The sequence below is a fragment of the Peromyscus maniculatus genome, chromosome 17, assembly GCF_049852395.1.
Source record: "Peromyscus maniculatus bairdii isolate BWxNUB_F1_BW_parent chromosome 17, HU_Pman_BW_mat_3.1, whole genome shotgun sequence".
Taxonomy (NCBI): domain Eukaryota; kingdom Metazoa; phylum Chordata; class Mammalia; order Rodentia; family Cricetidae; genus Peromyscus; species Peromyscus maniculatus.
The window spans coordinates 65,446,706-65,474,427 of NC_134868.1; the positions used below are offsets into that span (position 1 = coordinate 65,446,706).

Sequence of the window (27,722 nt, forward strand, 5' to 3'; positions counted from 1 at the left end):
TGTAAGATAGAACAGTGTAAAGGATGTCTATGAAATATAAGCCCAGCTGGTTCCCAGCCTTCCCCAGAGGTCAAAATACAGCATACAGCTCTCCATCTGCATCAATAAAGCCACCCATGAGGGAATATGCTTGATGTGGATGAGATTACCCACAGGAAGTACATGGTGTGGAGCAGAAATGAAAAATCAGCAACACCTGGGGAACAGAACGATTGCCTAAGGAAGAGAAGGCTACAGACCAAACTTGACAAGCCCCTGAAAGTTAAGGACTGAATATGTTTTTCTGCTGCATAACAAAGGCAACTGAATAGACATGGAAATGAAACATAGGGAGGTCAAAGTAGTTATTCAGTCAAAGTTTCTGTATTTATCTATATTTCTGAACCCTTCACTGTCTCAAAGACTTGAATTACAAAATGTGTACTTTATTCCCAGATAATGCATTTTCTAAGAAATCATCTAAACTATCATTAAAAACAACAAAAAACCTTTTTTGTGTATATTTTTCATATTTAAGGTACCCCTTGACATTAAAATTATTTTCCAAAATTTTCCAGTAAAGCTTAGAGGAGGCTGTGTTCAGATAGGGACTTTGAAATAATGTATGGAATCTTTGCACAATGAGAAGCTCTAAATACTAAGTGTTCCAGATTCTCATCCCCCAAATGTCCAGGAATCCTAACCTGTGCCAGCTTTGCATCTCTGCCATATCCAGGAACCTCTGGCTATTCCAGCCTTGGACCCTGTGATGTCCTAGAAGCCCTAACTGTGCCATCCTCCAGTTCCTACAATGTCTAGCTCTTTGCAGGAACTGCTGTCCAATAAGACTCTTGTTTAAAACATCTGTTTTGGAGATAGACATAACAATACATACCTTTCATCTGAGCACTCTGGAGGCAGGAGTAAGTACATCTCTTTAAGTTCAAGTCCAATATGGTCTACATGACAAGTTCTAGGACAGCCAGGGTTACATGGTATGGTGGTATTCTATTTGTACTGAAATGTGATTTTAATTGTATGTTAATAAATAAAGTTGCCCGGGGGTCAGAGCTATTAGAGCCATAGCAAGAGTGTGGTGGTGGTGGTTCACACCTTTAATCCCAGCACTTGGTAGAAGAGCTAGGTAGATCTCTGTGTGTTCAGGGATACAGCCAGCATTGGAGACATATGCCTTTAAGACCTGGGGGGCGGTACTTACAGGCAGTGATGAGGCAGTCACGTGTTTGGGTTTACAACCAATGAGAAGACAGAACAAAAAGACTATGAAAAGACATACACACAGGAAGTAGCTCTCTTTCGGGGAGGTAGGACCACCGCAGGAGGAAGGGTAAGATTTTAGCTCTGAGCTCTGACCTCTTGGCTTTCTCTTTTACACTGGTTCTGTGTTTCTTATTTAATAAGATGGTTGGTTACATCTACAACATGGTGACACCCCACCTCAAAAAAGGGAAAAGAAGTATGGGGGAGGGAGAGTAAAAGGAGATGAGAAAAAGGAGAAGGGGAAGAGGAAGAAGAGGAAAGAAAAGAGGGAGGGGAGGGAAGAGGACAGGGGAGGAGAGGAGAGGGAGGGGAGAGGAGAGGAGAGGAGAGGAGAGGAGAGGAGAGGAGAGGAGAGGAAGAAGGAGGGGAGTGGAGGGGAGAACATGAGAGGAGAGGGGAGGAGAGGAGGGGAGGGGAGGAGAGGGGAGGGGAGGAGAAAGGAGAGGAGAGAGGGGAGGAGAGGAGGAGAGTGGAGGAGGGGAGGAGAGGGGAGGGGAGGAGAGGAGGAGAGGGGAGGAGAGGAGGAGAGGGGAGGAGGGGAGGAGAGGGGAGGGGAGGAGAGGAGGAGAGGGGAGAGGAGGGGAGGGGAGTGGAGGAGGGGAGGGAAGGAGAGGGGAGGGGAGGGGAGGAGAGGAGAGGGGAGGGGAGGGGAGGAGAGGGGAGGGGAGGGGAGGGGAGGAGAGGGGAGGGGAGGGGAGGGGAGGACAGGAGAGAAGAAGAGGACAGGAGGGGAGGGGAGGACAGGAGAGGAGGACAAAGGAGGGGAGGGGAGGGGAGGGGAGGGGAGGGGAGGGGAGGGGAGGGGAGGGGAGGGGAGGGGAGGGGAGGGGAGGAAGAAATATCTCTTCTGTAGTAACCTGGACAAAAAGACTGAGACATTTCTTTTTTTTTCTTTTATTTTATTTTACAATACCATTCAGTTCTACATATCAGCCACAGATTCCCTTGTTCTCCCCCCTCCTGCCCCCCTCCCCTTCCCCCCAGCCCACCCCCCATTCCCACCTCCTCCAGGGCAAAGCCTACCCCAAGGACTGAGATCAACCTGGTAGACTCAGTCCAGGCAGGTCCAGTCCCCTCCTCTCAGATTGAGCCAAGCGTCCCTGCATAAGCTCCAGGTTTCAAACAGCCAACTCATGCAATGAGCACAGGACCCAGTCCCACTGCCTGGATGCCTCCCAAACAGATCAAGGCAATCAACTGTCTCACCTCTTCAGAGGGCCTGATCCAGTTGGGGGCCCCTCAGCCTTTGGTTCATAGTTCATGTGTTTCCATTCGTTTGGCTATTTGTTCCTGTGCTTTATCCAACCTTGGTTTCAACAATTCTTGCTCATATAAACCCTCTTCTTTCTCACTAATTAGACTCCCGGAGCTCCACCCAGGGCCTAGCCATGGATGTCTGCATCCAGATTCCTCAGTCCTTGGATGGGGTTTTTGGCATGACTATTAGGGTGTTTGGCCATCCCATCACCAGAGTAGGTCAGCTCCGGCTGTCTCTTGACCATTGCCAGCAGTCTATTCTTGCTTCCCACTTTAAACAACCAACCTGGTCCTTTCACCCTTTCACATTTTTATGAACCATTTTTTCTAAAACCAAACCATTAATATTTCTATCATGAGACATTTCTGATCCAGTAATATAGAATTGCTGAAGGAGGGCCTTAAAGGACCCAAACTTTAACTCATTCTTCCTTTCAAATACACCTGTTTTTCTTTTTATTTCTCTATTTTCCTTATTCTGATTCTCTGCCTGTCATTTTCTGGCCCATAGTCTCTTCTCTTCCTTGTGCTTGGCATGCTAAATATCTGCCTGCATCTTAATCCCATTTCCTTTTCAACCTGGATGTGCATGGAATCAAAACATATTTTTGCTCTGTCAATATTCTTTATGTTTCTTTTATTTAAATGTAGACATCATGAACATTGTAGAAGCTCAGGATAGTGGGAACCAGACATGGTGACACAGCTGTCTGGAGTCCAGCCTCTGTCACTGATCGCACAGGCTGCAAAGTAGCTCTCGTAGCCCAAATCTTCTGTCTACACAGCGCAATGACAGGAACTCAAAGCACCTCTGTCATCACTAAACTAGGTAAAAGACATGCACATATATGCTACATTAAATAAGCTAAATATAAATGCAAAGTATAAAAAAAGACAGAATATTTTGAATTTCTCCCAAACTAAAATGCAATACAAACCGAATTGTTTTGTTATAAAAAAAAAAGAACATTTAAAATAGATATTTCATTTTTAAATTAGAAAAATAAACGTGGTAGAAGCATCCTAGTATACTATTCAGTATAAGGCCAGGGCATATAAATGTTTGGAAACTTAAATTTCCCATCCTCAAATAGGAACCTGATTGACTGTTAGTTGAAATTTAATGCTTAACTGAATGTGTCTCCAGGTTCACAAGCTAAGAAACAAAAGACCCAAAGGAAATATGGCATCTAGCAAGATTTAAAACAGCTCAAGCATGGTTGTACCAACAAGATCAAGTCATTACATCAATATCCTGGCCCCACTAAGGTTCCTAAGCTCCAGAGCTGCCCAGGCCTCCTTGCAAGTCCCCCTCTGTAGACCAATGCGCTGATGTTAGAGCTTTTGGTAGAAGAGCAATATTGAGCACTTGTTTCAGGAAAGTAAGTATGAGATATCAGATGAGATGTTGTGAAGGCATCAGGGAAATACCATGAACTTTATAGAGAAGTGGGATTGTGATAATCACTCAGGCCTCCAGCAAAAAGGAAAAAGGAGTATGGGGACCCAATTTAGGATTAAAAAACAGTGCAAGTTGATTTGAAGTCAAAAGGACAGTGGAATTTCTCCAAACCACTTCAGGCATGGCAAAGGCTGTACCGAGCCAAAATTGTGAGGACTGTTGAAGCTCAGTGGCCACAATAGATGGGTCAAGGACTCGGCGCCATTGCTCCTTCATGGCCGTGAGACTCAGGGAGCTTTGTGACCTTTCAGAACCCAGCTTTCTCTTCTGTAAACATACATCCTTGGTCACGTACCCATAGTCACTCTTCCGTCAAGGTTGCAGGAAGAATTTGTCTTGATAAGCTCATAGAAGACAGTTGTTCTTATTAAAAGGGCCGATTCTGGCTTTGTATCTGGTTTCCCTAGCTGTGGCTCCCCTCTTCACTGCTCAGCTGTCCTCTAAACCCATAAGCTTTCATCATCTCTTTCTTGCCACCAAACTCATACTTCTTATCTCTATATGTTCCCATACTTATCAAAACTAAAAAAAAAATGCATCCTTTATTATTTTTTGTATCTCTACTTTAGCCCTTGTGCCATAAATGGCAAGAAGGCAGTAGTAGTCGCCACCTAGTTCAGGTTTGACACACTGATTGAATTTAACTCAGTATTTGGCTGCTGAAGGGCTGGAGATCTAATAATAACATCCAGGATTATAGTGACAGATAAGTACATAATAGTTGGATTCCTTCATGACAAATGTGCATAAGTGTTATAAATGTTTAAATAATTTCATGAGATGTATCTTTCTGTGACTAATTATTAGAGGAATTTCAACCAAGAGATCATTAACCGGGACTATGATCTCTTCATGGTGACCACTCTGGGCCTCAGTTCCATTATGCACAAAATGGAAATCACAATGACAACAAACACAAGAACATGGTAGAAACTGTATCATATAGAAATCATCTTAAAATATATATTTATTGAAGAGTAAACATTTTTAAACCAAATGTGACAGGTAATCTCAAAACACAGAACAAATTAGGTGCAATTTTATGGATTGTACAATCTGCTTGGTACCTGTACTTCGAATTCAAATAGCCCTTTTTAATAATAATAAAAAAAAACCAGAAACCAGATATTGTGGTAAATGCTGAAAGATCAAAGAGACAAAAGAACAAGTCACAGCCACCTCTTACCTCTAAGATTCCTCAACCTGAAAAGCTTCACCTGAAAGGACCTTAGTTCCTGTCTCCTCACACCTTATATACCATTCTCTGCCCAGCCATCATTCCTGGGATTAAAGGCATGTGTGGTTCCCAAGCAAAGGCATGAGATCTCAAGTGCTTAGATTAAAGGTGTGTGCCACCACTGCCAGGCTCTGTTTCTTTCCTAGGCTAAATCAATCTCATGTAGTCCAGGGTGGCTTTGAACTCACAGAGATCCAGATGGATCTTCTGTCTCCCGAGTGCTAGGATTAAAGGTGTGTGCCACCACTGCCTGGCATCTACGTTTAATCTAGTGACTTGTTCTGTTCTTTGATATTCAGGTAAATTTTTTAGAGCACTCAATGTATCACCAGAGGTGTCCTGAAGATTCCAGGGAACACAGTGGGTCATCATGTCAAAACTTGCTATGTCTAGACTATTACTCATTAATAAAACATAGAAGGTACAGAGCAGGTATTCATCCACTCCTTTCTCGCTGTACACAACTGAAGTTACTTAATAACTTCTAGACCAAAGGGCAGGGGAGAAAAGGAAAGAGGAACATTCCTTTGTGGAGTTTCAAGTCCTCATCTTAGGACTGTAAAAAGAAATAAGCACTGATATTGGCAATTTTTCAGAGCTTTAAATTGTTGATATTGTGATGAAATAGAGATTTATGTGACTAAAGACAAAGGCTAGACATAAAGGAGGGAACTTGTATAAAGTATGATCCAAATCTGTAGGTAAAAACACAAAACTAAACTTACACAGTTGAGGTGTAACAGTCCCACCTAGGAGTGAGAGCTGGTATTGGATAATACTCTATGTTGCAGAGCTACCACCCCAACCCCAGTTAAAAAAAAAAACAGCCAACAAGAAACATTGTTTTAGTTACTTTTTTAGCTTTATCATGTTATAATTGACCTAAAGCTACACATATCCATAATGTACAATGTGTTGTTTTGATATGCATTTACTAATTGCCATATTGAGCTAATTTGCATATCTATCATCTCAAGTGGTTAGTGTGTGTGTGTACATGTGTGCATGCCTATGCGCTGAGGATATTGAAGATAAAATCACTCAAATTTAGGAGTGCATAGTACAGCATTTTTATTATATTTTTATTACTAAAAACAATTTTCAAATTTAAACATTTTGATCATTTCTTCTACTCCCCCAAGTCCTTCCAGATCCTCTCTCTCTTTCTCTCTCTCTCTTTCTCTCTCTCTCTCTACCTACCCAACTTTAAGTTCTTTCTAACAAAAATACATAAAATCCCAATACAATAAACCCCCTAAAACAAAGAAAACAAAATAAAACCATACCCAAAAAAGAAAGAGAGAGGAAGGAAGGAAGGAAGGAAGGGAGGGAGGGAGGGAGGGAGGAAGGAAGGAAGGAAGGAAGGAAGGAAGGAAGGAAGGAAGGAAGGAAGACACCAAACTGTAACCAAATAAAAGCACACACATGGCAGGGCAGTGGTGGCCCACACTTTTAATCCCAGCACTTGGGAGGCAGAGGCAGGTGGATCTCTGTGAGTTAGAGGCCACCTTGGTCTACAGAGTGAGTTGCACAACAGACAGGACTACACAGAGAAACCCTGTCTCATAAAACAAACAAAAAAGCACAGAGAGAGAGAGAGAGAGAGAGAAAGAGAGAGAGAGAGAGGGAGCCTATGGTATGGTGGTTAGCTACTCCTGAACAAGAAACCTGTCTGAGAGTGCTTGAGGTACCCAGTGTTACTCTATTGGAGAAATCTGAATATCCCTCTCCCAGCAGGTATAAATGACAGTTGAGTTGTTAAACTTTACCCTAATGGTTACATTTTCATCCATTCATTCATTTTTTAAACTATAACAAAATAAAACATAATAAGATAAAATAAAAACAATTACATCAAAGTTGGACAAGACAAATTAACAGAAGAAAAAGAGCCCAAAAGAAGGCCCAACTCATTCCCACACTCAGGAATCTCATAAAAACACTACATTGAAAGCCATAATTTATATGCAGAGGACCTGGTACAGACCTGTGCAGGCCCTGCAGGTGATGCTTCAGTCTCTGTGACTTCATATAAGCTTTGCTCATGTTAACCAGACTGAAGTAATCCAGACTCAGAAAGACAAACATGGTATGTACTCACTCATAAGTGGTTATTAAATGTAAAGCAAAGGATAATCAGACTATAATCCATAGCCCCAGAGAAGCTAGGAAACAAGGAGGGCCCAAAGGGGGGTGCACAGATCTTTCTGCTGTCTGCTATAGAGAGAAATGCCCCAGGCCAGTTATCAAATGCTAAGCAATGGTAAAAATGGACTGAAAACAATCAAGTGGCATGTTGGAGCTCCAGTCAATATCATAATCCAAGGATTTCTGTATCATATCTGAGAAGACTCCCATTGCCTGGTAAACAACAAGCAATTGACATCACTCCAGGTTCACCATTATCTTTACTAAAAGCAAATAGCATCAAGCACATCAAAACTCAGAAGTGAACATAGGAACAGGTAGAGTAAAAGGCCACAACACCAACAGAGGCAAAGTATACCCAGTAATTGAAATGAACTATACCTAGGCAAACTGGGTGTTTTAACAACCCTGAATAATGCTGATGGTGCCATCCATGTTATGACAGGGTGACCCCTATGTTCACTTGCTCTATTTCACCTTCTCAGTTAGAAGAAAACATTGAAAGCTGCCCTCAGGAACGAAAAAAGGGGGGGTGGCTAAAAACTCCAGCTACAAATGGCACCCAACGTGTTGGCAAGAGTTTCCACCTAAAACAAATAAAAAGATTCTAAAACGGAGCTTAAAACAGTTCCTAGTTGTTTCTTTCAAGTTAGTGGCAGCCTGCGTGTTTGACCTACTATCTACTATGGTGGGTTCCTGGTGTGCATGCTCGACCTGCAGTATGGTGGGAATGAGGCCTCAGCAAATGGCACATTAAGCTGTGTGGTGGATTTAGCCTTTGCTAGTACAAAACAAAAAAAGAGGTTTCTGGGCTACATGCTAATTTGATAAAAGCATAGACCCACAATGGCTCCCAGAGCTGGCAAAAAACATACCACCATCATGATGGGAAGCTGAAGTGGGTGGAACCAGCAGCCACAGAGCCGTTTCAGTCTTGGAATGTTGCAGTTTAAAGCAATAGGCTCAAGGTAATATAAAAAAATAAGCCACATAAAGATGGCTACCACACAGAGAATCTGGATTATGTTCTCTTTAATATTCATAACTGAAGAAAAACATTTGATTGCAAAAGCTGTTAAGTTATGCCAAAATGTTTATTTTAAAGGTACCTTGACTTCAAAATTTGGATGTAAGGATATGTTGCTTTGGAAAGGAGGCTCTGCTTTTGTTTCCACAGAAAGCCAGAGGCTATGGATTTGTTTCAGATTAAGATACATCAGGTTTGACCAGCCAAGACCCCCTAAAAGGTCTCTGATGACACCAAGTCTCAGATGATCCAACATCCAGAACTGTTTCAAGGCAACTGGCTCAAACGATACACCCTCACAGACTACTCCACAATCCTAAAATTTTCTTTATGTCCCCATAAGATATAGCACCCCTCTCCAACAGGAAGTAGTAAGAAAAGCTACGCCCAAATTCCCAAATATACCAAGCTGACTTTGGAGATGTGTAAAAGTTAAAACTTTCCTCTTTAAAAAAAAAAAAAGAAGAAGAAAAGAAAAGGAGAAGTGCTGTGGGATGGTCTGTATGTCAAATTACTATGATTGGTCAATAAATAAAACACTGATTGGCCAGTGGCTAGGCAGGAAGTATAGGCGGGACTAACAGAGAGGAGAAAAAAAAGAACAGGAAGGCAGAAGGAGTCACTGCGAGCTGCCACCATGACAAGCAGCATGTGAAGATGCCAGTAAGCCATGAGCCACATGGCAAGGTATAGATTTATAGAAATTAGTTAATTTAAGATATAAGAACAGTTAGCAAGAAGCCTGCCACGGCCATATAGTTTGTAAATAATATAAGCATCTGTGTGTTTATTTTACAAGTAGGCTGTCAGACTGCCGGGGCTTGGAGGGACCCGGAGAGAAAACTCCAGCTACATAAGATGAGCAGTATTGAACACAAAAGATAGGCATGAACTCTTCTTTTTTATATGTGGGTTGGCAACACATAGTAGTATGAACTAAGGCCAATATTATGAGTAATTTTACAGTAGGATGTATTGGATCAGGACCATGGAGCACTCGTTACCTTTCAGAAAGAAAATAGAGATGCCAGGTGCAGAGCAGGTAGAAATGAAACAGATACATAGGACATGCGCAGCCAGACTAATGTCTTCATGGTGATTGTTTTAGTTTTCTTTCTGTTGCTGGATACACTATAACTAAAAGCAATGAGGAGAAAAAAAAATTTATTTGTTTTACAGGTTGAAGTTGACCATTAAGGGAAGTCAAGGTAAAAATTCAAGTCAAGAAGCTAGAAGGAGGAACTGAAGCAGTGACCACAGAGGAGCAATACATACTGGTTTGCAGAGCTAGCTTTCTTATATACCTCAAGCCTACCTGCCCAAGGAGAGCACCAGCCACAGTGGATTGGGACTTTCTTCATCAATTAACAGTCAATAAAATGTCCACAGACCAATCTGATGGAGGCAATTCCTCAGTTGAGGTTCTATTTAACTGCTTATGTGTAGCTGAAAGTTTTCCTGTGCCCACCTGGCTCCCATGTCCTCATGGTCCTGCAGCCTCTCAGACCCAAATGAATACATAGAGGCTTACATTATGAACTGTATGGCCTATTGGTTCAGGCTTTTTGCTAAGTAGATCTTACATCTTAAATTAACCCATTTCTATGAATCTATACTTTGCCATGTGACTCATGGCATATCAGTATCTTTACATCTTGCTTCTCATGGTGGAGGCTGGCAGCATCCTCTCTGTTCTACCTTTCAACTTCTTCCTCTCTAGTTAGAATGTCCTGTCTAACCCTATTCTGTCTCACCTTTGGCCAAACAGCTTTATTTATCAACCAATTAGAGCAACATATTTTTCACAGCATAAAAAAAGACATCCCCCATCACTTATGTCAGTTGATAACCAAGATCAGTCATCTCACTGACCCTAGCAGAGATTATATTCCCTACCTTCCAGCTCTTTAATTTTTCTTCAACTGCATAATCAATGGAAATCTTCCCCATCATTGAACTTGGATCAAACATCCATTTATGTATTTACTCAATAGTGTTTGTGGACCCAAGCACTAAACACAACAGAACAACAAACATACCAATAATTTAGTGTGTGTAGAAGTTGCATTCTGTTGAGTATGAACTAAGAATAAATAAGATAACATAAAAGAGCTTTGATAAAGTTTCCAGTTATATTAAAAAGGAGGTAGCAAAAAAGAAGAAAATAACAGTTATTACACCCTTTGTAGAAGTGAGAGATTATTTTAGTTAAGTAAAAAGATAGCCATGTGAGTATGAATAGAATGCACCCTCAGCAAATAAATCACTCTGTGCAAAGGCCACATGATGGAAATTTGTTCAAGAAAGAGGAGGAAGATCAAGATGACTGAGGAAGAATAAGGGAGGGGAGCATGATGGGAGGTAATGTCACAGAGGAAAATGCTGTGGAACAATCCTTTTCTATACTATGAATATGTATTACTTTCATTGGTTAATAAAAAGCTGACAGGCTGATAGCTGGACAGGAAGTTAGGTGGGATAATCAAACTGAGAATGATGGGAAGAAAGAAAGCAGAGTCAGGAGAGACAACAGCCAGGAAAAAAACTAAAAAAAAAACTAAACAAAGGAAATTATATTCAGGAATCTTGTTCTGAAAAGAAAAAGGAGAGGTATAGAAATGATAGGATAGAGTAGACTATTGAATCTACTTTAAGCATAGAAACAACTATTAAACTTACATATTTTACATTGATATGGATTTTGATTTATTAATACAAATTTAAAGATTATTTTGTTATACTATATGTATATTTCTACTCTTGGTTACTGTATTATGTTTATGTAACTCATTTAAAATGTTATATATAATTAAGAAATACAGATTAATAGTCATATATAATAGCAAACTTATAGTCATGTTAGGTTTTCAAGGTCATACAGATAAATTTCAGATAGACAATCTTCACAGAATTTTATATTTAATGCCTACAGAATATGGCATTTAAAATATTTTAATAACTTAGACTTTTCATGACTGTGAGACACATCTGCTCCTGGCAGCACCGATTTACTTCAGAGAAGGTCATGGGCATAGAAGAAACTCCTTATGAATTTGGCTTTCTTTATGTCAAAATCTAGCCATATGGGCAAAGAAATTGCCATTCCATCAATTGCTGACAATAAACTGTTCAAACTAGACCAGCAGGATGCAAGAAAGGTGACTGCTGAACTTTACCAAGACAAGGTAGGGCAGTCCTTCAAAAATCCCCTGCTTCACAAGAAAGTCTGTCACATATGCTAGGCCTATAGGCCAGAATTGGATGACCAACATTGCAAAGGAACTTTGGGTGATGGTCCCTGTCATTACCCTGATGTCCCTGAACATTTCACCCTTCTGGGATCTTTGATAGAGTTGAAGATTAGATAGTTATAGTTTTTTGTAGTTATGATAAAAAGGTAAATTGCATATAAAACTTTAGACTCACCAAGATAAGATAAAAAAATAGAGTATTTTCTCTAATTTTACCAAATGCAAATAGATTGGGTATTGTTACTGTAATTCTTACTTAACTGTTCTTGTTGTATATAGTTTTACTATATTAAGGTTAAAAACTTTCTTTTTAATTAGACAAAAGGGGGAAATCCTTTTCTACATTAGGAATATGTATTACCATCATTGGTTAATAAAAAGCTGACAGGCCAATAGCTGGGCAGGAAGTTAGGTGGGAAAGCCAAACTGAGAATGATGGGAAGAAGGAGGGTTGGAGTCAGAAAAGACACCAACCAGCCAGCCTCCCAGGAAGCAAGACATGCTAGATGAAAAGGTAAAGCTAGGAGCCACATGGTAAAACATAGATTAATAGAAATGGGTTAATTTAAATATAAGAGTTAGCTAGTAACAAGCCTGAGCTATTGGCTGAGCATTTATAATTCATATTCAGTCTCTGAGTCAGTTCTTTGGGACCAGGTGGTCAGGATGAGAAATGTCCAATTACAGGGAAAGGGAAGTAATTTTGTAGGGCCTCATAAGACATCATAAGAACATCATCTTTTGTCCTGTTCAGTGGAGGGTGACAAGTGATTCCTATTTTATGAGGGCTGTTCTGGCTGCTATGTTGAGAACAGTGAAGAGAACAAAGCTGTTAACAAAGGAATTTTAAGGAGGCAATCCAGAACCAGTGCCAGTAGCTCAGCATAGCCAGAGCTGTACAGATACATTGGATCCAGATGGATCCAGATCTTGAATACATTTTCACAGGAAAGCTGTATCATTTTCTTTAAAAAATTGTTTTTACGGTTAGCACACTAAATATTGTTTGGTTATGATATTTTCAAACATTATGATTTTGTTGCTCCTGCTCTCATTTCTCTCCATCTCCCTGTCCCAATTGGACCCTTTTCTGCTTCATGCTGCAAGTATTCTCTGGTCTGTTGTCCCCTTACCTCTTCTTCAACACCTTATTTTCCCTTTTGTGGTCTCCTTTCTAGTTTTGTGACCCATACCCATATTTGTGTGTGTGTGTGTGTTCATATGTGTGTGCGTGTGCACACTAGTATCTATAGTAAAGGAAAATATGATGTTAGTCTTTCTGAATATGGATTACCTTTCCTAATATAATACTTTCCAGATCCATCCATTTCTCTTTGCATTTCATAATTTCATTTTTCTTTAGACCTAAATAAAATGGAACTGATCAGATTTTATTTACATATTTAGGAATATATATATATATATATATATATATATATATATGTGTGTGTGTGTGTGTGTGTGTGTGTGTGTGTGTGTGTGTGTGTATCTGATTTAAACCCAACCCTATGTTAAGCTTTGAAAGCAAATAAAGATGATTGAAAGCAAGCATCACAAATCCTTGGGAACTGCAATCCCCCACATATAAGTATAGTTCTTGCCCCTCATTAAAAAAGTGTATTTTTCAGCAGACCATTTCAGAGATATACAACTGTTCAAAATGAAGACAATGGGTGATTTGGAGTTCCCACCCCTATTGGTACATCATTAAATAAATGTTCCAGAGCATAAATAAATGTAACACATCTTAAAATAATATCCCACAACAGGATGGAGAGGAATCATTAATTTTGTTTTGTTAAATGGAAATGTTGTAGAACTATTTTCTAAATATTTACATTTATAACCATAGATTAGCATGTCACTTAGGCTTCTTTTATCAGTGGGCAACAGTTGAATACAGAGAATCACAGCTGTTCAAAGTGTGAGAATAAGTGACTATTGAGTACTCAGTCTTCAATGGGACAGTTATATGAAATGAATTCCACACAAGTCTCAAAGAACATCAGAGAAGAGAGAACAGAAAGAATATAGAAGATGGACATAAGAGTGTGACATCTCTTATATTTTTGGTTGTGAGCCTAGCCTTTAACGGCTGAGCCCAAGAAAGACACAGAGAAATGGATGAGATCTACATGAACACCCTGGTCATGAGTGGGAGCAATGAAGGGCAATGGGGGAGGGAAAGAGAACAGGAGATCCCACCTGGATCAAGAACAGAGAGGGAGAACAAGGAATAGGAGACCATGGTAAAGGAAGACCACATGAGAAAAGGAAGAAACAAAGCACTAAAGAGGCTCACAGAAATCCACAAAAATACCCCCACAAAAGACTGCTGGCAATGGACGAGAGACAGCTGGGACTGACCTACTCTGGTGATGGGATGGCCAAACACCCTAATAGTTGGGCCAGAAACTCCATCCAAGGACTGAGGAATCTGGATGCAGACATCCATGGCTAGGCCCTGGGTGGAGCGCTGGGAGTCTAATTAGTGAGAAAGAGGAGGGCTTATATGAGCAAGAATTGTGGAAACCAAGGTTGGATAAAGCACAGGGACAAATAACCAAACGAATGGAAACACATGAACTATGAAACAAAGGCTGAGGGGCCCCCAACTGGATCAGGCCCTCTGAAGAGGTGAGACAGTTGATTGCCTTGATCTGTTTGGGAGGCATCTAGGCAGTGGGACTGGGTCCTGTGCTCATTGCTTGAGTTGGCTGTTTGAAACCTGGAGCTTATGCAGGGACGCTTGGCTCAGTCTGAGAGGAGGGGACTGGACCTGCCTGGACTGAGTCTACCAGGTTGATCTCAGTCCTCGGGGGAGGCTTTGCCCTGGAGGAGGTAGGAATGGGGGATGGGCTGGGGGGAAGGGGAGGGGGGGCAGGAGGGGGGAGAACAAGGGAATCTGTGGCTGATATGTAGAACTGAATGGTATTGTAAAATAAAATAAAAGAAAAAAAAAAAGAAATGTCTCAGTCTTTTTGTCCAGGTTACTACAGAAGAGATATTTCTTCCTCCCCTCCCCTCTCCTCCCCTCCCCTCCCCTCCCCTCCTCCTCCCCTCCCCTCCTCCTCCCCTCCCCTCCCCTCCCTCCCCTCCTCTCCCCTCCCTCCCCTCTCCTCCCCTCCCCTCCCCTCTCCTCCCCTCCCCTCCTCTCCTCTCCTGTCCTCTCCTGTCCTCCTGTCCTCTCCTCTCCTCCCCTCTCCTCTCCTCCCCTTCCCTTCCCTCCCCTCCCCTCTCCTCCCCTCCCTCCCCTCCCCTCTGAATAGGCGAGACAGTTGATTGGCTTGATCTGTTTGGGAGGCATTTAGGCAGTGGTACCAGGTCCTGGGCTTGTTGCATGAGTTAGCTGTTTGAAACCTGGGACTTATGCAGGGACACTTGGCTCAATCTGGGAGGAGGGGACTGGACCTGCCTGGACTGAGTCTATCAGGTCAATCCCAGTCCTCAGGGGAGACCTTGATCTAGAGGAGGTGGGAATGGGGGGTGGGCTGGGGGGAAGGGGAGGGGGCAGGAAGGGAGAGAACAAGGGATCTGTGGCTATTATATAGAATTGAATAGTATTGTAAAATAAAAAAAAAAGAGTGTGACATTTTGTTAACAGGACACAGTATTTCACTCTTGAGGTCATGACAGTTATGGTTACCTGCACAAGATCAGTCCAATTAACATTCTAGCAGGGATGATCAAGGAGCATGTGGGGTTTCATCCTTAGCTAAGGATCTTTTGGCAATTAATGATTGCTGGTAGAGGGAGAGTGATTTTCCCTTTACAGTGTGGTTGGTGATAGGCTGGCCAGGCTCCTGTGCATGACCCCACATCCATGTAAATGCAGTCAGTACTGATTTGGCTCAGTAGATGATTAAGAAAAAAAGGAAGAGAATGTGGTAGTGGTGAGAAGGCACATTATAGGATGGTCCCAGAGAGATTTTGAGGAAAGATTTGGGTTGAATACATTTAAGATATACAATAACATGTATAAAATTGTCATAGAATGAATAAGAAGTATTCTAAAATCTAATAAATACAGTGTTGAGAAATTGAGGGAGATAACTAGTCTACCTTTAGCCTTCACATACACATGCACACATACAAATATGCACACGCATACACACACACACACACACACACACACACACACACACACACACACACACGCACACACACACACACACAGAATAATCAGGACAGAGTCCAGAAGTATCTAGTTCCTGTATTTGGGAGTGCTTCATAAGTTTCATGGCTTAAAAGAATCCAAAAAAAGAACTACTTTACAGTCTATTATGCCACCTGCATTTGTGACAGGTAAGATGGCTTCCATTTATCCTAGGCTTACACAGTTGTTATAACTGTAGATCCCAGAGAAAGGGGAGATTTTCCCATTCTACCCAAAGAAGTCCCAAGGACTTCTTCAATTGGGCCATTCTCCTCTGTGGAGGGAAAGAAGAAGCATTCAACTTATTGAATTCTTGAGAAACAGGTCCACACTAAGAAAATAATGTAAATGATAGGAGTTGGGAAGAAAACACATACTAGCCAAATACCATGGAGATTAACCACAGTCCCCAGCTTCCCACAATGCATAGGAGCTCTTTTTGTATGCTTAAAACTCTAGTCCAAGTTGAGTTTCTTTGCTCTTGGGCTCAGTTCATCTGAATCCCTGTACTTACATGTTGGTCATATTGTCTGATCATTGTGCATTTCCTTGGCTTTTATTCCTGTTCCATTTAGCTTCTCTTCAATCTCTTAAGCTTGTATCTCTGGCAAGGAAATAGGAAGGAGCCTCCTCTCCTGTCCCTGACAGAGGGGACTAGAAGTTTGGGAACTAATAGAGACATGCCCTATTCTGGATTATTTGACAGCCAATGGCAGAGTAAGTCTCTTCTGCCAGAACATGGTAATAAAGTGTCTACAAACTGAGTTTCTACTGATATTAGAGCTGGCAAGCTGTACCCATGTGTGGACTCCTTTGCAGTTTCCAAATGGAGGTTGTTATGTTCGCTTTGGCAACACATATGCCAAATGGAAGGTGTCAGAGCACTGGTTTCTCTTTATCCAACTAAATTCCATTGGTACTTGAATTCTTTTGTAACTATGGAATGAGGGTAATGGGATTACCTCAATTCTAAGAAAAAGTACTAATAGTAAATAAAAGGTAAGTTTTAAAGACTAAAACACCAAAAACATTAATTAATGTCTATAGCAAAAATTTCTCCAATTAAATATACAGCATTCTTTTGTTAGTGATGTTATTAGGGCTTTGAGACAGGATCATACACTGCAGGCCACTCTGGCCGGGAACTTAATTTGTGTGTAGCCCTGGTTGACCTCAAAAATCATGGTTCTCACACTTCAGTCTCTATGATGCTGGGATTGTAGACATTCGTCACCACTCCAAGCCAGAAACACTTTTAATACTGTAAAACTATGGTTTTAAAAGTACTACTAAATTGGCAAATAAAAACATTGGTGATGAAATATGGCACAAATATACAGGTACTTGATTTCATCACATGTATTAAAGCTTCTTAAAATATTTTTTATTGTAAAATATATCTCCTTTGGCTTAAAAATGCTTAAATATATAGAAACCAATACAAATAGAACTGTTAACTATTAGAATTGCTTTTATAATTTTCAAACATCTTATGTGCATAAGTATAAATATACAACTACATATATATATACATATATATACATATATATACATATATATATTCCATAATGGGTTGGTTAAGAATACTATCCATACTCTATTAAATTTTATGCAAATAATAAAAGTAATGATTATATAGGTTATAATGTAACTTGGTTTTAATTTGATACAATATAAAGGAAAACTGTATGCACATCATTAAAAGTAATAACGGGTTATGTGCCACAACTGTTATAAAGGAAAATATCATTAAATACAGATCAGTAGGTAAACATAACTGAAAAGTTTATATCCTTGTTTCTATGTTTCACTTTTTAACAGCGGAAAGAAGAAAAAGGAGAGTTATTCAATGTATCCACATTAGGAAGGCTTGCTCAACTGCCTACTTAACTATGTAAGAAAGAGACTGAATTTTGTTGAATTGTTAGTACTAAGAGGAAGATATAACTCCCTGTCTCGTGCTGAGGCCACAATTTGACTCATACACATAGACACAGTGAAGAATGTAATAGGACCCTAGATCTTAGCTCAACTGATGCCACATTAGAGGCACCATTCTGACCACAGCATGTAGACCCCAACCCGTGCCAAACGAGAACAAAGATCTAACCCATCATAGTCCATAGTTCTAGGAAAGTTTCTAAATGTACTAACCTTGCTTTCCTGTCTTCTGTAGCTCCACTCATTGCTTACTTATTGCTAACTGTTCTTGCTAATTGAAGTGTGTCAAACTAGGGTGTGTTTTTTGGTTTGTTGGTTCATTGGTTGGGTTTGGAGAGTTTTAGGTTATTTTTTGTTTTGGGGGGGTTTTTTGTTTTGTTTTGTTTTGTTTCATTAAAAAAAAAGGCATGACTTGAGCAAGTTTCCTGTTCAGCCCGAGGCTAACTGGCAAAAGTAAAGACTTTCTTTTGTTTCAAGTGTGTCTCTGTGTTTTTTTGGCAAAGATATGTCTTAATACAGTGGTCAGTGGAAGTTATAAAACCAGAAATTTACAGGGTTCAAATTTAAGCCCAGATGCATCCAACAGCAAAAATCCACATTCGTTCTGCTAGTTCACACATCTTTTACTTTGAAATATCAGCATAGCATAGCAAAATTGACTAAGACTATGACAAAGCTCTCTTTATCACAAAAATAGGAATCATAAAATTTTGCCTCAGAGTCACAAAATCAAATTCTAGGAAGTTCCCCCTAAATATAAAAAAGTATAATAGATTGGGTATGGGGGTGGTAGGTGATTGACACATGAATGGAGTGAGGATGGTGAGAACAATTGATTCCTCAGCAGCACAGAAGCCTTCAAGTAGAATTCCTTATTGCTAAAAACACTTGAGAAGCAATGTCACTAGATCTCCCCTTAAATGTGAATTCTGAGTCTCTATTAACACCCACTTCTAACATTCACCACTTGAAGCTAATTTTCAAATAATGGGACAAATGATGGCCAAATTGAAACATCTGGAACAAATGGAACAAAAAGATGGCCAAATTGAAAACATCTATCGGCTATAACCAACCTGAAGCCACTGGCATAAATATTCAGGTACAGACTAATATTCTTCCTCACATAGCAAGTGGTGGTCCTATCTTCCTGCATAGTACAGGCATGAGGAATTCCTATAAGATCCATCCCAACATCACTGCCATGGACAGAAAGGCAGCACTGAGATAATCTTAGCTGAAGTAAACTAGGTTGGCATTGGCCTGTCATAACATAACTGTTTAGAAGGAGAAAGAGCCAAGAAATTGAAACTTCATCCCTTGTCAATCATTTCCAGCCCCGAATTACTACATCCAAGTATTGGTGATGTAACTATGATTTAGTACCACCTCAGTGATCCTAAAAGTGACAATATGCTGAAAAACAACAATTCATCCCTTAGAAATACATAACCTGAGTCCCCTTTCAATTAGCAAACAAGGAAAGGGGAACACCACAACTGTCTAAAATGCATTTGTAGTTTGAAAAGAGAATTCAGAGCTTCTTTGGTGATTTATAATGGAATTACAGCATGAACTATCTAATCAGACTGCCTGGAATCACATATCACCCATAATTATGGGCATGTTACTGAATTTGTTTGTTGGTTCTGTTAGTGATGATATGTGGAAAATAGCATTTACTTTGTACTGTAGTTGTGAATTTCATATCATGGTTGAATATACCACAGGGAGTGTGCTTTTTCATGTTATCTTCAAGACAAGGTTTCTCTGTGTAGTCTTAGCTGTCCTGGAAATCTCTGTAGACCAGGCTGGCCTCAAACTCACAGGAATCAGCCTGCTTCTGCCTCCTGACACCTGGGATTAAAGGTGTGTGCCACCACCAACCAGCTCATGTTATCTATTTTTAAGTCTATAAGAAAGCACTTGATTAAGAATAATATAGGAAAATAACTAAAAATGTGGTCATAAATATTAACAGTAAATATTAATTTGCTAGGTCAGGAAACATTTCTAGCAAGTTCTTTTCGAATCCATCAAGAGTAATTCAAGTATCCCTTCAGGAGTAATTGATAGCAGTCATTAGAACTCTGTATAATTTCAAAGCAGATACTTTTGTTTTAGGTATTCAGAATGAAATAATAATAAAATAGATGAGGATGGAAACAGTTATAGATACTTGCAGTATTTTTCCCAGCTTAAAAAGTTGATGAATCCAGGACTCTCTTTGAAGCAACATAAAATATCAATTCAAGGGAGGGATGATAAAAATTTATTTTAAAGCATCCTGTCATATACATTCTAGAACTACTAAGATGCCTTTCTTCTCTCAATAACATGAGTCAAAGGCCTCGGAAGCCAGCATGAAAAATGTGGAACAATCCATCCCAGGAGCAGCACCTGATAGGGGAAAAGAGGATTTCCAAATCAATTTGTCATGATCCAGTATGGATTAGGCAGTTGATTTGTTTTGACTTTTCTCATTTTCTAAGTGCCAGTTTGGCACAGTAATCTCTCTGTGATACATACATGGAATGGAATATTATTATTATTTATTTAAGAAATTTGTAGCCCCCTTTCCTCAAGGGGAGCCTTCTGAAAGCAGAAATATTTTGAAATCCAGCTTGAATGTGGTTTCACCTGATAATAGTTTAATCTCATCTCTTTACTACCACTGTGGAAAACTACTCTCTTCAACCTTGGAGGGTGTAGGAAGATCTTTTTAAATTTATGTGGATGATGAGCCTCCCAGAGCTGGACTTGAACACTCATGCCACACAGACAGTGAGAGGTGGCCATTTGTTTTCTACAAACTTTTCATACTAATATAGTTGGATCCTTTCTTATTTTTTTTTTTACTGCTCAGTTGGGGCAGAATGGGAATTTATAAACTTTTGCCCAGGATTACTGAAAATTGAAAGAGGTAAGATGCGGTCATTGGATGATCTGATTTGGAATAAGATCAGCCTGAATTTCAGCCTGTGAATTCATTCGCTGTTTAATGTTAAACAAGATAAACAAATTCTCTGAATTGCAGTTCCCTCACACATGAAACAGAGATGATACTTGTCATTAACTACAGTGAAGTTTAAATCAGGAAATACAAGCAAATTAGCCAGTATGAGGCTGACCTAAAGCACAACCATTAACACTGGACCTCCCTTTGCTTCTTCACAGCATCCCTAGAATCTCATTCTGTAAGGCTTGTTTCAAGTGTTTTGTTTTTGTTTTCGTTTCTGTTTTCGTTTTGAGTCTATGTAGCATAGCAAGACTTCTCAGAGCAATCTTCCTGTGCTGTGGGATGGTCTGTATATCAAATCTGTTGCTCTGATTGGTCAATAAATAAAACACTGATTGGCCAGTGGCCAGGCAGGAGAAAATATAGGCAGGACAAGGAGGAGAATTCTGGGAAGTGGGAGGCTGAGTCAGAGAAACTGCCAGCTGCCACCATGACAAGCTGCATGTGAAGACACCGGTAAGCCACAAGCCACATGGCAAGGTATAGATTTATGGAAATGGATTAATTTAAGCTATAAGAACAGTTAGCAAGAAGCCTGCCACGGCCATACAGTTTGTAAGCAATATAAGTCTCTGTGTTTACTTGGTTAGGTCTGAGCAGCTGTGGGACTGGCGGGTGACAGAGATTTGTCCTGACTGTGGGCAAGGCAGGAAAACTCTAGCTACATTCCTGCCTCAGCTAAGTGCTGGGATTACAGTTTTTACTATTGTGCCTGATATGTTCTGAATCTTAAAAGGGAAATGGAGGAGCTAGACTGATGAGTTGTATGATACAGATTCATATCATCCTCCAACATGTTCTCAGCCCTTTAAGATAGGACTTTATATAAACAGATTGCAGAGCTTAATAGAAAGTATAATACTTAAAAGAAGACAAGAGGGAGGAAACAGCAAACTGACTAAATAACTGACCGATTTTATATGGAGATGGTGATGGTCCATTTCTTCACAGAAGAGAGTATGGAATGTTATTAGACAACATATATGTTCAGCGTACTAACCCTACTTCCTTGGGATTCTACTGGTATAAGTATAAGCTTGGTATAAACATCAACCCACACAACACTTATGATTTCTTCTTGTTCTTTACATTTCTTACTGAACATTATTTATATTGATAACTTTTTTAATATATTGACTTATTTGTACATAATAATGTTGTTTATAGTTTGACACTACACAAAAATAATGGTCCAATAATACCCAGATGTAGTGCTTATCTGTTTGCAGAGAGGACACAAGATGGAGGAAGGGAATGAGTCAAATGTTATGTTTTCCAGCTTCTAAAGTTAAGGTAAGCAAACTTAGTACACACCGTGTGCCAGCTCATCTGTTTGGTAGCCAGAGTGAAGCTTTGGCAACCTAGGATCCTCTCAAGTGTGAAGCAACACTCTCTTTGGCAAGGTCTGGATTATAAAAGCCACTGCTTGTAAGGTATCTGTGCATTCAGCTCCAGGATGAACATTTCCCATGGACAAGCAAACTTTCTTGGGAAAGTGTTTCTGGTATTTGCTTCTACAATAGAAGCAGCTGTTCTCCATAAACTCTCAAATGGGAATTACTTAGCAGAGACAGGGAAACTGAAAGCTAGACAATTAGAGGATATGATTAAGGTTGATGATTGAATTATTTCTATTTCTAGCATTTATGATGACCTCAAACACCTCACAGACATTCACATAAAGTCTTCCTTACAGCCTCCACAGTGGCCAGTTCCAGGACTGTGAGTCTTTAGTGAAGCATATAAATTGCTTCAAATCAATGTCTATAAACTTGAACTTATCACTAAAATGATGGATGTCTATGTCTATGATGGAATTGATGGAATGGCGATAACTAGCACACAGTCTTCCTACTACGGTGGCTGGACACAACTCAAGCCACATGATTGTTCTCAAACTGAACATCCATTAGGAAATTGCAGAACTACCCTCTCCATGCACTTGAAGCCTGTAGCATCAACACACACACACACACACACACACACACACACACACACACACACACACACAAGTTCACATGCACATAATAGAAAGTTTCCTAAGTGACCAACTTTATAAATTATAGATAAGGAGAATTTACATAGCTTATAAGAGATTTCTATACACACAAGATGAATAGGCATGGACTAGGCAGCCTTAGTGCTGATCTCTAAAACAGGACACCATGACCAGCTTTCATTAGAATAGGTAGGAAAATATCACACTTTACACCTACTGTCCAACTCTCTGCCAGCATCTTGAAGTTCACCTCTTCCTGGCTACCTTGCTTTGCCCTGCCATGCAGGTAGTATTTTCATTTGGTTGGAAAAGATAATTTCTCCATGCTGCCAATATATTCATCATACATAAATTTTAATGAGATGGGGTCTCATGCAGTCCTTGTTTGCTGGAAGTACAAACTTGCACCACCTCACCTGGGTTTTTGTGGTGCTGGAACAAAACCAATGGTGCATCCTGAGCCACCATCACCCAAGCCCATAGAATATCCTTTTAAAGGTTTTCTAAAAGGGCTCTGAAGAGGAAGCAGGGGCCTGCCCAATGCCATGACAGACTGAGCAGAACAAGGAGACTCACATATAGGTAGACCCAGGGTGGACCAACCCTGGCTCCACAAGGGCCCACCTGGCACCTTGTGGTGCTGGGCAAACAAGCACTATTATGATGAGCAAACATATGATATGGTATGGTATGATATGATATTATATGATATATGATATGATATGATGATGATTGATATGATATATGATATGATATGATATGATTGATATGATATGATATGATATGATATGATGATATGATATGATATGATATGATATGATATGATATGATATGATATGATATGATTGCAATGCTATGCTATGCTATGATATGATATGATATGATATGATATGATAGGAGAGAGGGAGAAAGAGAGAGAATGGTTCATTCCCTGTGGACAGAGGCATATCTGAAGAAGTGAAAGTGGTGAGGAAAAGACTGATGTGGGTGGCTTGATTGTCACCCAGGTCATGGTAATGTCCCAGCCTGAGCTGCTGCAAGGGCCCATATGTGGGTTCATGGTTTGTGTTGATGTCCTTGGCTCCTGATACCACTGAAGCCTGAGAGGATAGGGCCATATAGAGGTGGCTCCCAACTGGCTGCAACACTAGAGAGAATTGGTCCTGCCCCTCACCAGCTGAAGTACTCAGGAGAGAGGATCCTACACCTCACAGGGCAGCACAATAGAGCTGGCCCTGAGGTCATGAGAATGGGAGAGTAAGTTGTGTCTGCCATGTGGTGAGGGAAAGATGCCTCCCCTCATCCCTAGCTACCCACAGCAGGTGGGAGACCTGACCCAACCCCTCACCAGCTGCAGCACTAGGGAAAATGAACCTCTGCCTCACCTGGGCACCACAGGAGAGTTGACCCGGTATACAGGGGCATGGGTGAGGCAACCCTGAGGACATGAGAGGGGCATAGCTGGTCCACCTCCCTCAGCTCTGGTACCAGTGGTGAGAGTAAGAGAAAGATGCCCTTGGCACATGAGACCACTTCCTAAATATAACACCAGTAGCACAGACACTGAGAACAACAATTAATAAATGGGACCTCCTGAAAATAAGAAGCTTCTGTAAGGCAAAGGACACAGTAAATAAGACAGAAATGACAGCCTGCAGAATGGGAGATCTTCACCAACCCCACATCTGACAGAAGGCTAACCTCCAAACTTTATAAAGAACTCAAGAAACTAGACAGAAAAACATCCAACAATCCAATTAAAAAATGGGCTACAGATCTCAACAGAAGAATCTCAAGTGGCTGAAAGACATTTAAGGGATTGCTCAGTCATCAGGGAAATGCAAACCAAAACGACTCTGAGATACCATCTTACACCTGTCAGAGTGGCTAAGATCAAAAACACTGATGACAGCTTATGTTGGAGAAGATGTGGAACAAGGGGAACACTCCTCCACTGTTGGTGAGAGTGCAAACTTGTACAGCCACTTTGGAAATCAGTTTCTCAGAAAATTGGGAATCAATCTTCCTCAAGATTCAATGATACCACTCTTAGGCATATATACCCAAGGGATGCTCAATCATACCACAAGGCACTTGTTCAACTATGTTCATAGCAGCATTATTCATAATAGCCAGAACCTGGAAACAACCTAGATACCTCTCAACCAAAGAATTGGTAAAGAAAATGTGATACATTTACACAATGGAATATTACTCAGCTATAAAAATTAATGACATCGTGAAATTTTCAGGCAAATGGATGAACTATAAAATATCATCCTGAGTGAGGTCACCTAGACTCAGAAAGACAAACATGGTATGTACTCACTTATAAGTGGATACTAGAGGTAAAGCAAAGAATAATCACATTACAACCCACAGCTCAAGAGAAGCTAGGAAACAAAGAGGACCCTAAGAGGGACATACAGATAACCTTGGGAAGGGAAACAGAGGAGATCCCCATGAATCAATTTAGGACTGGGGGGCAATAGAGGGGAGAGGGTGGGGGATCAGAACATGAGAGAATAGGATGATTGAGCTGGGGGAGGGACAGCGTGGGAGAAAATGAAAGAGAAATCTTGATAGAGGGAGACTATGGGGTAAGGGAGAAACCAGGTCCTAGGGGCATTCCTAAAAATCCACAAGTACAACCCCAGATTAGACTACTAGCAATAATGGTGAGGGTTCCTGAACTGGCCTACCTTGATAATGAGATTGGTGACTACCCTAACTGCCATCATAGAGCTTTCATCCAGTAACTGATGAAGGCAGATGCAGAAATCTACAACTAAGCACCAGGTCGAGCTTTGGGAGTTTAGTCAAAGAGAGGAAAGGGGGATTGTATGAACAGGGGTGGGGGTCAGAATCATAATGGGGAAGTCTACAGAGACAATTGAACCAAGCTCAAAGGAACTCACAAACTTTAGACCAACATGTAGAACCTGCATGAGACCAGACTAGACAGACCCTCTGCATACAGGAAACAGTTGTGTAGCTGGGTCTGTTTGGGAGGCCCCTGGCAATGGGATCTGGATCTATCCCTGGTGCATGAGCTGGCTTTCTGGATCCCATTACCTATGGCAGGACACCTTGCTCACCCTTTATATAGCGGGGAGGGACTTGGTCCTGCCTCAACTGAATATACCAGGTTTGGCTGTCCCCTCATGGGAGAACTGGCCCTGTTGGAGGCAGGGAGAAGGGATAGGGAGGAAGATGAGGGAGAAGTGGGAGGAAGTATGGGAGGATTTGTGGTTGGTATGTAAAATAAATTTAAAAAAATCAGATGGCCAAACACCCTGGCTGTCATGATAGAACTCTCATTCAGTATCTGATGGAAGCAGATGCAGAGATCCATGGCAGAGCCCCAGGTGGAGCTCTGGGAGTCCAATCAGTAAGAGAGAGGAGAGATATTGAGACCATGATTGGAAAAAGTACAGGGACAAATACCCAAACTAGTGGAAACACATGAACTGTGAACCAATGGCTGAGGAACCCCCATGGAACCAGACCCAGCCCTCTGGATAAGTGGGACAGTTGATTAACTTGAACTGTTTGGGAGACCCCCAGGCAGTGGAGCCAGGACCTGTCCTTGGTGCATGTGCTGACATTTTGGAGCCTGGAGCCTATGCTGGCACACTTTGCTCAGTCTTGGTGTAGGGAGGAGGGGACTGGACCTGCCTTGGCTGAGTCTGCCAGGCTGGGCTGACTCCCAAGGGGAGACCTTGCCTTGGAAAAGGTGGGAGTGAGGGGTGAACTGGAGGGGAGGGCTGGGGAGGAGGAGGGAGGATGAGGGAATCCATGGCTGATATGTGAAATCAAGTTAATGATAAAATAAAAAATATATTTAAAAAAAATTTAATGTAAAAAAAGAGAGAGAAAGAAAGATGTCCTCCCTCTCCCCCTCTATTCCTGAGGTGGGTGGGAGAACTGGCCCTAAGGTCATAAGAGCAGGAGAGCTGCCCCTACTCCTCACCAGCTGCAGCACTCAGGAGAGTAGCCCCTGCACCTTGCCTGGGCAGCAGAGTAGAGCTGGCCCTGTTGGCAGAGGTGTGGGTGAGCTGGCCCTGAGGGTATGAGAATGGGATAGCTGGTGGTAACTCCTTTTTCTGCCATGTGGTGGTGATGGTGAGGGTGAGGGAAAGATGCCCTGCCCCCTGTGGTGGGCAAGGGCGTTGACCCTCCTCCTTACCAGCTACAGTAGTTGGGAAAATGAGTCCTGCATCTCGCCTGGGCATCACAGTAGAGTTGACCCTGTTGACTGGAATGTGAGTAAACCAGACCTCAGAACATGAGCATGGAATGTCTCGGCCTGCCCCTCGCCTCTCTTATGGTGGTATGGGCAGGGGAGAGATGCTCCCCTGCCCCTCACTGTCTATGGCAAGTGGGAGAGCTGGCCCTGAGTTTATAAGAGCTGGCCCTGCCCCACACCAGCTGTAGCACTTAGAAGAGTAGCCTCTGCGCCTAGCCTGGGCAACACAGTAGATCTGTCCCTGATAGTGTAGGTTTGGGAGAGCCTTCCCTGTGGATGTGAAAACAGGAGAACTGGCCCTCCCCTAGCTCATTGCTGCAAGGGGTGAACTAGCTAGGGAAATGCTGGAGAACTCATTCAGGTAGTGAGGACAGAGGAGAGTTGGAGGGAGACCAACCCTGCAACTACCCAGGCCCAGAACCAGGGTTATGACTTATCCCACCCTATCTAGGATCTGCTGGAGCACATGAAGACGCAAAGCTGCAGGATCTCCATGACACAGGGTAACAACAGGATATCCAAGAGGAGTCCCAGTGAGGGCCCAGCATTGATAATATAGCAGAAACCAGAGGCCTTGAACCAGACCAGTGACTCTTTGCAATAAACATTTGCAAGTTGAGACTGATTTTTTTCCCTTTTTTTTTCTCTTAAATTTTATTTTATTTGGGGGGTTGAGGCTGCGAGGGCAGAGAGCAGATATGAAGAGATGGGGAAAT

At 41.3% G+C, this 27,722-nt stretch overlaps 1 long non-coding RNA gene across 1 annotated transcript; it reads left to right on the forward strand.

The window, feature by feature from the left end:
- The first annotated feature begins 676 nt into the window (after positions 1-676).
- LOC121823456 (uncharacterized) lies at positions 677-27,631 on the forward strand. Its single transcript, XR_013045442.1, has 3 exons — positions 677-902; positions 21,971-22,051; positions 27,458-27,631. It is a non-coding gene; the product is annotated as an uncharacterized LOC121823456 (long non-coding RNA).
- Positions 27,632-27,722: the final 91 nt, after the last annotated feature.